Source organism: Xyrauchen texanus, chromosome 17 (genome assembly GCF_025860055.1).
Source record: "Xyrauchen texanus isolate HMW12.3.18 chromosome 17, RBS_HiC_50CHRs, whole genome shotgun sequence".
Classification (NCBI taxonomy): Eukaryota; Metazoa; Chordata; class Actinopteri; order Cypriniformes; family Catostomidae; genus Xyrauchen; species Xyrauchen texanus.
Window position 1 is genome coordinate 27,986,919 of NC_068292.1, and position 12,803 is coordinate 27,999,721.

General features: G+C 37.9%; 1 long non-coding RNA gene across 1 annotated transcript; it reads left to right on the forward strand.

Moving 5' to 3' along the window:
• Window positions 1-390: 390 nt before the first annotated feature.
• Window positions 391-11,526, forward strand: LOC127658197 (uncharacterized). The gene is made up of 3 exons (XR_007972369.1): window positions 391-619; window positions 6,063-6,282; window positions 9,905-11,526. It is a non-coding gene; the product is annotated as an uncharacterized LOC127658197 (long non-coding RNA).
• The last annotated feature ends 1,277 nt before the right edge of the window (window positions 11,527-12,803 follow it).

Genomic DNA, 12,803 nt, shown 5'->3' on the forward strand with positions numbered 1-12,803 from the left:
AAGAGTTAAGAAAACATAGATATACTTGAGAAATAATAGAAGACTATAAAAGCCAATATAGACTATGCATCACATATACTAAGATATGCATCATTTTGCAGTTTAAAACTAATCTGAAAATCTTATTTCATTAAAAAGATCCATTGTCATTGTTCTTTTGTTGTTGTTGTTGTTGGGGTTTTTTCATCTTAGACCTAGCACAGTCATGATCAGTAATGAAGGACTTGCTTTAAATACATCAGGTTTAATTAATGCTTGTGTTGAACTAAATACAGCTGATTTCAGTTCAGTCTTAATTACAAAGCTAATCAAATATGCTCTCTTTTTAGGTCCCAGTTCAACCCTGGTTGTTTCTCAGATGGTGGAAGAGGACGGGTGGCCGGAGGGGTTGGCTGTTATCTTTGGTTATCTAGCTGTATGAGTGATATTCATTCTTCATAAAGCTAGATAACCGAAAGTAACAAGAATCCCATTACACACCTGAAAGGCATCACCCACCTTGTGATCTGTACTCCTCCCTTCCCCTCTTCTCATTTCTTCCCTAAGTCTCTCTCTCTCTCTCTGCATCATCTTGTGAGAGCAAGTCACAAAATGGCTTCCATCGGTACTGATAGGAAAGGTAAGCATTATTTTATTTGTACTTTTGTTCAATAACAAGCAGTAATTATACTCATGTCTCATAGAAAGCATTATGCAGCATAATCTTTTAACTTACAGCCCAGTCCACCTAATTATTCTCCTTGAAATAGTGTTTACTCTTTGGGATACATTATCGTGATTGCATAAGATGTGTTAGCGACTAGAGGAAAACACAGTGTGCAAAAAGGCTATCAATATTCTGTTGGAATTTCAGAGCGGCCTGCTATTTTGTCATAATTATCTGTATAAAATCTGTATTCAGAGCTGAAAAAACCCTAGACGTAAAAATGCAGTGTAACGTTTTTTTAAAACAACATAAAATAATAATTTGGGTAAATAGCTGGGTTGTTCACTTGCTTGTTAGATATTAGACTAGTACATGGGATTTTCCATTGATCATAGAGGAAAAATGAAGAGGAACAGAATATAATTAATTGATTCATTCCATTTGGCAAATGCTTATATTACAAATAATGCACAGTGTGAGAGTAATACACAAATATCATTACCTCATTGAATGTAGGTTCTTTTAAAGAATGACAACACCTAGCATGTGATAGACAGGATAAACAAAACAGGATGTTTTATAGTTTCTAATGGTATGCATTGTTTTAAACATATATACATTTGTATACAGAGATAAGGCAGTAGAACATGTTGTGCAGTGGTATGTTGGTCAGACATTATCATGTTTAATCTGTAAACTGCTGGTCTCAAAAGCACAGCGTAGCACGCTGAGGCTTAATTCAGAGGCAACATGATGATCACCCTTGGGTGCCTCTACTAACATCCAAACCAGTCAGAGCATTCAGTTCTTTCTGAAGTATAAGTCTGCAACAAACACACAAAGCTCATTCACTAGTTACCTTTGTTTACAGAGGTTGGTGAGCTGATACCTCATTGTCATTTTCAATTCTGACTTGGCTATCGTTTGATTCAACAATTGCATGTGAATAATTAACAGGCTAAAGCATTCCCACGCAATACTGGCCCCTATTCTAAGCTTCGGATGCATTCGTACCTTGAGCCAGTGCAGATAAACAAACGTTGATTGTTTGAACTAGAATTTTTAAGTGTCTACTGAGAGGTACTTGATTGGATGTGACAGTTGGCTGTGTTATGAATGGGCTCAGACGGAGCAAGCTCAGGGATAGACACTTCTAAATGGAAAAGCTTGTTGGGATGGTCCAAAATACAGGTCTATTCCTTACTGTGAGCCCAGTGCTGAACCTGAACAGTTTTGCTGACTAAAAGCAATTATAAGGCCTTAACCAGAATCCCCTACACTTTTATAGTTGTGAGTGGACATCAGAATATCAGATCATTGCACTTTTGGGTTGTAATGAAAATTGTCCATTAAGTTGTAATGTAAATGATCGTATCTGGGATTAGCAGATCACTGAAGTGACACACTGTTCTTGTATGAAACAAATGCACTCCCTTTCCTGAAAACATTTATTAATCCTTAAAAACAAAGCCTGAATACTATACATGACAGAGAAGCGATAAGTAAGAAGTGACCAATCAGTGTGTTACCCTCCACCACGTAGATCTAAATGAGTTAACTTTATTATTTAAACATATGCAGTTACTTGCTTTTCCATACAAATTGTTCGAAAATTATTATGGACTAAATGATAAATAGTCTACTCTACTGTACATAGTGAGGCACTTTCATTTTCCATGCATTATGGAAGTAGCCAGAGACAGTGCTGCTGCATTGCAGGTGAAATTATTAAACAGTTCAGCTCTGAGAGCAAAAGGTGAAGAGAGTCTAAACCTTGCCAATGAGAATAGAGAAATAGGTGGAGATATGCATTTAAGTACCCATGATATTTTGAGCCATGTTGATCTAAGTCTGTTTGTTTAAAAATTGCATATGCTGTTACATAAGCATTGCCTAGATCATGTCCTGTGCTTTATCACCCTCCAATCACAAAATGTGTTTCTTCTGAGCTGCTTCTACTGAATGAGCCATGTTTAAAGAAATAATTGACTTAGAGTATTTGCTACCTTTCCAAAACTGTTAAAGTTTAGAAATAACTAGTGGAGATTAATGACCTCGGAATATGTCCCTGGGTTGCCCAATTTATTATTGTCTTAATTCTAAAAACGTAACTAAACAGCTTTTCCTATAATACATCCATCTGGAAATAACAAGTCTTGAAGAACAGGCCAAATACTGTGTTAACCACCATTGTCTCTAGATAGATTTTGTTTTCTCTCAACCTAATCATTTATCCGTCTTTCTGCATCCCAACCTACTGAGCAGCGTATGCCCTCGTCATGCAAGAAACATATGCTGTCTACTAGTGAAAATCAATTACAAAATGTTCTTAGAATGATATATTGTCCTGAATGAAATATCTGAAAGTGCACACCTGCAGATGTAATTTACCAATTTGTATTACAATCATTGATTTGATACATCTTGGTAATTTACGTGAATTACTTGAGCATAAAAGTGGCAGGTAGCATTTAGATTGGATACAGGGGCGAAAATTTCATAAAAATGTTGGGGGGGACAATAAACATAACAATTCTCAAGAGCAATTTTTGAAGGGGACACCAAGGTTTTTTTTGTTGTTGCCCCGTTTGCATTTGTATCATTTTATTTATTAAACAATTATTTTAAGAATATATCATTATATTATTTACAATACACATATTTTAATGATATTTTAGGGGGACAACAGGCCTAAACATATCCAATCATAGGAATCGTGGGGTCCTGACCCCGACCCCCACGCGATTTCCGCCTATGATTGGATATGTTTAGGCCTATAAGGAATAACTATTTAATCGTAGGCTGGCTTCTTATGGTCAAACTCGGAATCTTATGGTCTTCGTTTGGCTGCAGAATTGGAGGCTAGGGAAAAGTGGAGCAGGAAGGAGAGGAAAGAATGGCAGTTTTTTTTCCTCTTTGCTTGCAGGTTCAGACTCAAAGCGTCAACTAGAAAAACAGGCATTGTGCTGTTATCTTTACCACCCTCCTCCCCTCTCCTGTTGACTGTGCTGTCAATAGAATCAGTCCACTTGTCACAGAGACAATGGATTCCTTTACCAACCTTTTGACAGCATCCCAGTCACATCAGCCAGGCTGCTTTTATTGAGCGGTGCTCTGATTCATGCCCAGCAACACTTCTCTTTCTTTGGACTGAACTCACCAACCAAGCCCCAAAATGGCTGTTGGAGAGGAAAATGAGGAATAGACGCTGTTCTCTTTGACCCCCTCCTGTCCTGACTTCGCCCCAAAGAAATGTCACTTCCCTTTAGGCTGTTAGAAAAGTCAATGAGCCCGCACACACAAAGGGAATTAAATACTCAGCAGTAACAGGTGTAGCCAAACACTGTCCTGACTACATGAAAGGCTGATTCATCACACACGTTGTACAGCGACAAAGAGGCCGCACCATAGTCATGTAGACATTTATATTTAGTCTAAAGTAACAAATGGAAGATACAAAATTGGTTTGTTTTTATTTTATTGTGTCTGAAAATAGTGGAATTTGGCTTTGTGTTAGTCAGTTGAATGAACTGTTGAATGTAGTTATTTTCCTTAAATGCCACTTTGAACTATTTACACTCTGTGCGAGTTAAAAAGACTTATACAAGAAGTTTCTTTGTCAATTCAGAAAAATTAACAAAGAACAAACACTCAGTATAAGACAAATTTGAGCTGCATTTAAATGTTTCCTAACAGGCAAATTTGAGTAGCGTTCAAAGAAAACAAATATTCAGGTGTTGCTTGATTGTCCCACTTTTAATTGGCTATTTTGTTGAAAGCTTGGCACAATTAACTAGTTTTCATTCTAGAGAAATTTCTCTTTTTTTTATTGAAGCGTAAATTGTATGGCTGTTCACATGATGTCCACTCTCTGCCAAATTGTGCTGCTCTCTCTTCAACAGACCTACATGACCACTGAAAGCACACATTGCTATTGTTACCTCAGCTGTTAATGTCAGAGGTCTGACAATGGTTCCCATTTGGGTACATTTGGGAGTGGTCTTGAGAGAGGGTCCAATTTGTCCAGCCACAGCAAAAAAATGTCAAGTGCCAATTAGGGAAGGTTTGCTGCCTTTCAGCAGAATCCCACCCCTCTAATCCCACTCTTTATTTCCCCCTAACCAACTCTCTCACACTCCGGCCATCTTTCATTTATAACCCCTATTAACGGCACATTAAAACAAAGACCACCTCTCCCAGCTACCTCAGAGCAAAGGAAACTTCCCTCAGCAAAGTCCTGCTTGTCACGCTCCGTTGTTTCCCTTTTAGTGAGCGTCCACGGGACAATACAGGTTCCCCCTTTTGGGCTCCTGAGGTGATTACCTGGGTTTCTGTAGATTTGCCTCAAAATGAACGTCAGATTGTGTTATTTTGCACTAGAGTCAGAGTGAACACATCTCAACTAGGTTTTACCACTTCTATTAATTTCATCCTCCATATCCATTCAGTACCTTTACATGTGCAGTTACAGTATAATCTCGCTACAATGGGTTTTTGCGTACCAAGTACAGTAAAAATGTTTGAAAGAAGGACACCTGATGAGGAAGTGTTAAAACATGTTGCACATCACCTCGGTCTTTCAGAGCACGTACACAATGTTGTGATCCGATTAACATGTATACATGCTGGATGAAGCCGAACTATAATCACTTTATCTAGGTTTGTTAGTGCAACAATAAAAAAAAATCAGACTAAAAAAACTTGTCTTAAAAAACACAAATAATTGTTTAAGTCCTGCTAAAATTTAAATAAGTGTATTTAAACATACTGATTGTTTCAATGTTTCAAACATTTCCTGGAGCATAGGCCCATACATTTAAAACATATTCTCCATTATCCTTCCAGAGCTTCTACGGTGGACATGCTCTTACTTATCATAGAACAACAAGAAAACTGTGCTTTCTGTTTAATTTAGCACCAATAGGCAGATGAGTAGCAGTAGAAGACTGGTATTTTCACATACACATGTAAAATGATTTATTAATGCACCACTAGCACACCATGAAACCATGATGAAAGAATGTGTTACAATCTTAAATGGCCAGGGAAACCATTTTTGTGCTCTCTGGGACACAATTGTTCCTCCACAAAGTGTTTACTTCTGTTAGCCACCTTCTGCCACGCGAAAGGATTTATCCTTCACTCTCTGTCTCTTTCATTCAAGATCTCAATGTAAATTTTTTCCCAGCCTTGATTCTCAGATGGTTGGGGCTGATTTGCATATATTTGCATAATGAAAGTCATTTGCATGCTCAGGGCAGACTTTACCATGAGAACAGGCATGAAAAGGTGTTTGTGTGTGCCCTTATGTGTGCACATGTATGCCTGATTGTGCTTATGCCCTCACATGTTGATGCAACTGCAAACTTTATTCATGCCTTCTCCCTTTTATTTTCCTATTTTCCCTCTTATACAGACCGACAATCAGTCTCTCCATGATGCCAGGAAAAGAAAACGCTGAAGAAAGCGGGGCAGGTCAGTTGTGTTGCAGTCTTCCCATTCTGAGTCCTGCTGGCGTTGCTGCTCCCCTCCCCTTTGCTGCTCGCCTGCCCCCTTCCTCCCATCACAAGATGCAGCTTGCACAAAGCCACCATCTTAGAGCATGTGGGAATTAAATGGATGTGGAAAATAAGCAGGTATGACCCACCATCACTCTCCTACACCTCGCACCCGCCTCTCTTTTTATACTCTCTTTTACACACAGTGTCCCCACTCCCCCTGCTCTAAGGCACTGTTCTTTTTAGAAGATGTGTTGGTTAATTGTGAATATCACACATCCTGGTTGTGATAGCCACTAAAGTGGGTGGAGACATGTTTTTAGTCATTTGCATTAAATCATTCTCCAGCACAATGGCTGAGGCAGAGCTGCATCTGCAGGCATCAGCGTTGAATAGATCGTCATCAGGGATTCTGCTGCCCCGTCGTCGTGCCATGCCAGCCAATGAGATGGCACGCTGCCATTACTGAGACAAACAGCAAGACTTTTCTCTTGCTTTCAGACATAGTTGTCATGATATTATTTTTCCCATGAAATTTTGTGATTCAATAAGCGAAACGACCATTGTTGGCTTTTTTTGAACAGTGGGAAGAAAGACTACCTAACTGTTCCATCTGAGGCCTATTTCTCACAATAGCTTAAAAAAATAAAAAATAATTCTGCATAGATTTAAAGGTCCAAAACCCGATTGGAAAAACATAGTGACAAGGCGTAGTAGTAGGAGAGTAGGGAGTGGTCTCAATAAGAACGGACTCTCTTTGTATGTCTTGTTTTTTTAGAGTCGTGGCCCAGACAAGTCCAGTATTGTTCTCTGTGTTGAGCTTGCTGTGGTTCACTGTTATTAAGGGCAGGAAGTTATAAGTTTAAAAACCGCTTAACCAAAACACCAATTAGAGCTGGCTGTGCCTGATTAAGTGAGGTTGCAAAGTAAACAATACAGGCCATTGTCCCTCACTCTCTCAGAGGGCTGCCTTTGTCCAGGTCCCATCACTGAAAGTCCAGACAATAACCTGAACTAACAGATACAGTGGAGGAATGGTGTGCTAACTGTGCTGCTCAGAGCTCAGTGTCTCTACGCGAGAGTAGAGTCATAGAGCAAAGAGAGAGGATAAGTACATTTTGAGGAATTTCAATATCTGTCAGGTGGAAAAATGTTGTGTCCTTGAGATGGATTAGACTTATAACAAGTGTAACCATTTAGAAACAGCTAGAAGATAAAGAATGGAACATCAACTGCTATCCAGCGTGATCTTTCACACTTTAAGCTTCTCTGTATAAAAAATTAAAAATGTAAAGAAAAATCAGCCAGTGATTAATATAATTTTGGAAGCTTACAAAACAAGGATTTATTTGTTCAAAACTCAGAATGTTTTGGAATTTTTTGTGCTGGCAGCACAGAAAGTACTTATCAAATATTTTACATAAAGAAAATGAAGCCTACATTTAAGACCATTAAGATTTCTTTATTTTAATTTTTTTGCATTGTGACAATTCTTTCAATACATTTAAGCACATTTTATAACCAAATTCTTCTTACCTTAATGCATTCGGATGTTTTAGTTTTACTATTCCCATTGTATTCAGTGGTGATTCTCATTACTGTTACATAGTCATATTTACTGTATTGCTGTATTCAAATGAAAATCCGCAATACGCAATAATACATTGTTTAAGGGAGTACTATTAGGGAGTACTATTATGAGATATATAAATACTTCACTATTGAAATAATATATAAAAAAATCACATTGCAGTAATGATCATCTTCTTTGGCATTGTGGTAATGAGAATTGGGAGGCAAAATGTGCATAACATAATATCATTAAAATATTAATGGCCAATTTATAATTTCTTATTTGTTTCTTTTGAAATTGGAGTAAAATAAGACCAGGATATTTTCTGGACAGATTTTGTGAGAATCACCCATAGAATCGTAGTCACACTGGGTCTAGAATCCTGTCAATGTTTGCTTTTGTCTTGGAAGCAGTAATCTAAGTGTGCCACAGTAAACAGGTGGCAAACTGGGGGAGAGTGTGGCTGAGAGGCACTGCACAGTAAATTATGCACAGTAAAAACAAAGCCAAAGCACATCAGATAAAAAAGGAGTGAGGAATCTGCGGCAGCTTGCGTCTGGGAGTGTGTGTGTGTGTATGGCTCTGAGGTGGCTGGGGCATGGGCAAAGGGGCAGACAACCTCCTGTCTACACATACACACATTCACATAAGTCTCCCCTTTTCAGAGCAGCTGCTCTCGTGTCTCCATGAAGGAACCAGCCCTGGGAACCACCGCAGTGAGGCTCCCCCAAAAATGGGCACCGGGGGCCCCCAAGTCTAAGTCTGTCTGCTTACCCCCTTTTCGTCTCCCCCTCCCCCTACTGACGATGATTCTGGGTGCCTGGGAAGAACTCTGAGTTCATGGTCAGACTGCCTATTGAGCTGACAGGCTGACTGTTTGCTCAATTCAGTCATCTATTCAGCCTGGACAGGAGGAGGGAGACAGAGACACAGTAACACTCCAATGAGTATTCATTTAGGGAAGACAACTGGAGGGAGAGAGGGAAATCATGAAAGAAAGAATGAAAGAAGAAGCAGAGAGGGAGGGGTAGAGAAATAAGAGTTTGGCTTAGAAATGTCTGTGCCAACAATCAAGCATGGATTCTAAACAACTCCCCTCCCGATTCTACATTTATGTCTCTGCATTTCACAAGTGACTAATTATTAACACTCTGACTCCAAATTCATGCAGAGTCTTTGTTTCAGTCTGCCTTCCTTTATCTTGTCTTCATTGTGTTCTCTCCCACAACTCCTTGTTCCTCCATCTTAGATGATACATTACATGTCATTGATGAAGGACCACATTTCACTATCCAGATCCTACTTGTAACTATCATAACAGATATAACACACTATAGACTGTAAAAAAGGGTAACCTGCTTAAGAAGCTATTTCTACCTGATCTAACTCTTAAAACTAGTTTTGCTTGTGTATTCAGGCTGATTCAGTGGTGTTAAACAGTATTTCTGACTTCACTCAAACCAGTTCATTTCGATGTTACCACATTACATTTTTGGGGTTAATATTTTTTCAGTAGACTATGTTGACATTCAGTATTGACATTCTGAATTTAGAGCAGTCTGAAAGAGAAACTTCCACTCCCACTTATGAAATTTATGCCCATTTGTCTGACAATGAAACCGAAGGACAAGGTCATTCCTGGCCCATAAACACGACAACTGTGGGTGTTTGATCAGCTCTGGCCTGCTTGTGTTCTTGATCACCTGCACGCCTCGAGTTGCTTGTCTGAGCCGTGTGGTGCGACTAAACTCTGGAGTTCTCAAGGCTTAGGTTGTCACATGCCTCCTCTTTGCTTTAGAGCCACATTGTACCAAGCGCAGAGGCAATGTCAACTTCGGCCTCAATCCCTCAGCCTGGCACTTGCTATTGACTACATGAGACATGGTTGTGTGAGGTGTTAGTTAGCTGCAAACATCTTAAACATCCTTCAGATTATCTGCTCAAATCTTATAATCTAGGAATGGAACTTCTTGAAGTACAGCAGCCACTCCTGAAGTGACAAACTGACTCTGACAGTTTTAAATAATCATTTTCCTGTGATTTGCGGTTGATTGTTCTGATTTGAACATTTCAAACAATTTCCAGGATTTTTCTTAAAGTGTGTGTCACTTTATCATGTACACGTGTCACTTGTTATTGCAATATATTTAATTAAACACATTTTCTGTTTCTTTTGTTTATTTACAGTTTTTCAAGTTGAGTCGAATATCCTGGAATCCATTAAATGGAGGGTTGATTCAAGTACCGACTGCTGATGGAGTCACATGGGTTTTTACTATGCTTGTGTCCCAACATCAGATACAAATAGCACTTTAATTGTTCATTATAACTTCAATCTTGGCATTTGGGAAACCTTTAGTACCTACTGTTACAGGGGCCATATGTTCCATGAGTCTTGTGTGTATGTTTGATGAGTGTTTCTAATTCTAAGTGTGTGTGTATGTGTATATGCGTGTGTGTTTGTGTGTTGACTGTCAAGAAGATGAGTGGGGATAATGCAAGAAACTTACTGTTGTACATGTCTTGGTCAAAGTACACAAATTGTGTATTTAAACAAACACACTTAGAATTCTCAGCGTAGAATGGTTCTATTCAAATGGTTCTACTGTGGAGGTTTTGTAGAAAGCAAGTTTTAAAGGTCAATCATTTAAGTACTTTTTTGGCAAAAAACAAAGAAAATTAAATAAGAGAAAGATTAGGCTATAAATCTTAAAAACAAATTTAACCCAGGTCAAAACTAATCTGTCTTGGTAGGCTGTTATGAGTACAATCTTGTGCATAGTGCACTTTATAAATTCACATTTTTTCTCAGATAATTTTTTTCTCTCAATAGATTTCAATATTAAAAGGAAAATGTAGAGACTGCTGTTCTAGAAACTGGCTTGTTACGTTCTCTGTGCATCCTAAAGTATTTCTCTAATAACTGATTACTAATTTAAATAATAATGTATACTGTAACCATGTGTAAGATTCTGCATGTATGAATGCGAGACCCACGGCAGCAGTGAACAGTACTGCACTCTAATTGGACAGCTCAGTGTGTTGTGCATCACACACTTGTTGGAAAGAGAGCTGTTGTCTTTAATTTCTATGCAATTGCGTTGAGCTTGCAATCACCTGAAAGAGAACGCAGATCAGAGCAGTTGTTTATGACTCAAAATACTTTAATTGAGGCATTTTTTGACAGTAGATTAAATCTGTTTTAAAGTGAGATGAAGAGAAAATGTTAAGCTGAAATGTCATATGCCCACTAAAACAAGTTTCAACAAACTATAAACTAAACATGTTTTTTGTTAAAATGTAGTTTCAGGACTTCAGTTTTAAAGAGGATTAAATGCTCTGTCTCTCTGTATTTTGTATTACAATCAATTAAGAGAAAAATCACTATTGCTATGCAAATTTTATAAACTATTTTTTCTGAAAAGTTTTTTTATGCAGTATTTGATTTTTATCATCAAAAGAGATCTGTTTTAAATTTGATGAATCAAGTGACTGTGAAGACAATGAATTTATTAAATGGAGCTTTTTACTATGCAATCTTCCACAATTGTGTGTTCTTTGTGTAATTATGTAATGAGTCATGATTTTCAGTTGGTCATAGCGCTGTAGTATTAATGCTAATAATTAAAATCATGTTTTCATTTAATTTGTAACTCTTTAATTGTATTATTTTCCCTATTGTAGGTTTCTTTCAAGTTGTAGATGAGTGCAAATGTGAGATTTTTGTGTATCATTTTACTAATTACAAATACCACCACATGTGCCTTTTAACAATGTCCTGTTATGGATATTAATAAAAGTTTACTTTGAAAACAAACATATGCATTATTGCCTCTGTTACATATTGTCTGCGTTGAAAAATGTTGGTACTGCCAAAGAGAACAAATCTGACATCTATTTACATTTCTGAAGCCAGAATTCTGAACATAAGAATTCACAAGAGATTGGCAAATTTTCTTTCTAAGATAATTAATTTGTTTTAGGGGTTATTTGACCAGATTGGTTCATGATTGGTTCATCCAACATTTCTTGGCCAGTCAGTGCAGCTAACAATCTGCATGGCTGTGTGCCAGGTAACAGGGTGCATTAGTATATTGCAGGCAATAATGATTCTGATCTGACACACAGGGTGAGGCAGTGCAACAGTGAGGTAAGGGCAAGGAGCAGTAGACTAGGCGGCAGCAGTGAAAACAGGGTCACCTGAAGTTCAGGGGGTAAGGAGTTCTTCCACAACTTTTCTTTTCCTGTAGGTTTATTTGACAGCATCAATTACACACACTGTTTTTTAAACAGTCAATTAAACAACCAGAATTCGTTTCTGTGTTCAGGATATAAGGACTAAGCTAGTAAGTTAACATGTTTTGCTCTAAACTTACTAAAATAAATTCCTTGCTGTGTACCTGAATTAGTATGCGAAAGTTCTAGCAGAAAGTTTGGAGCATTGTGTGTTTTTTCTGTAGCTCTACTGGTAGCAAGCTGCTAGCAATGCCAAGGTCATGGGTTGAATTCTCAGCCAATCCCAGGAACCACAAAAAAATGTATAACTGCTCTGTAAGTCACTTCAAATTGGCTAAACGAGAGGGGTACTTATTTACTTATAGAGGGAGTTTTATTTTGAATTTTTATCAAATGCACCCTATACTTCAGTCATGTCATGGTAAGCACACCAGTCTCATGTACTGTATCTGTTGGAGATGTATGGTCCCCGTTGCCCATTTATTTATATCGTCTACATGGTGAAAAATACAGAGGCAGCTCTTTTTGGGGCAACAATGCTTTTAGACCTAATGTCACTGATTAATTTATGGTTTAATAACAGTATTTATAACATTATATTAAAAAATTATTTCATTGAAAGGAACAAATGCATTTAATGCTATCATTCACAGGAGTGAAAGGACACAGACATCATTCTGCAAATGGTGTTCTCTGTGCCATTCTACTCTGCAAAGAGAACAAAGCAGAAATGAGCAAAGTGAGTTTTACACATCCACCTCCCAATATACCTTTTTATACCAAACTGCCATTATTGAAATACAAACAAGGACAGTAACTGAGAGGATGGATGAACAAGAGACAGGGGAAA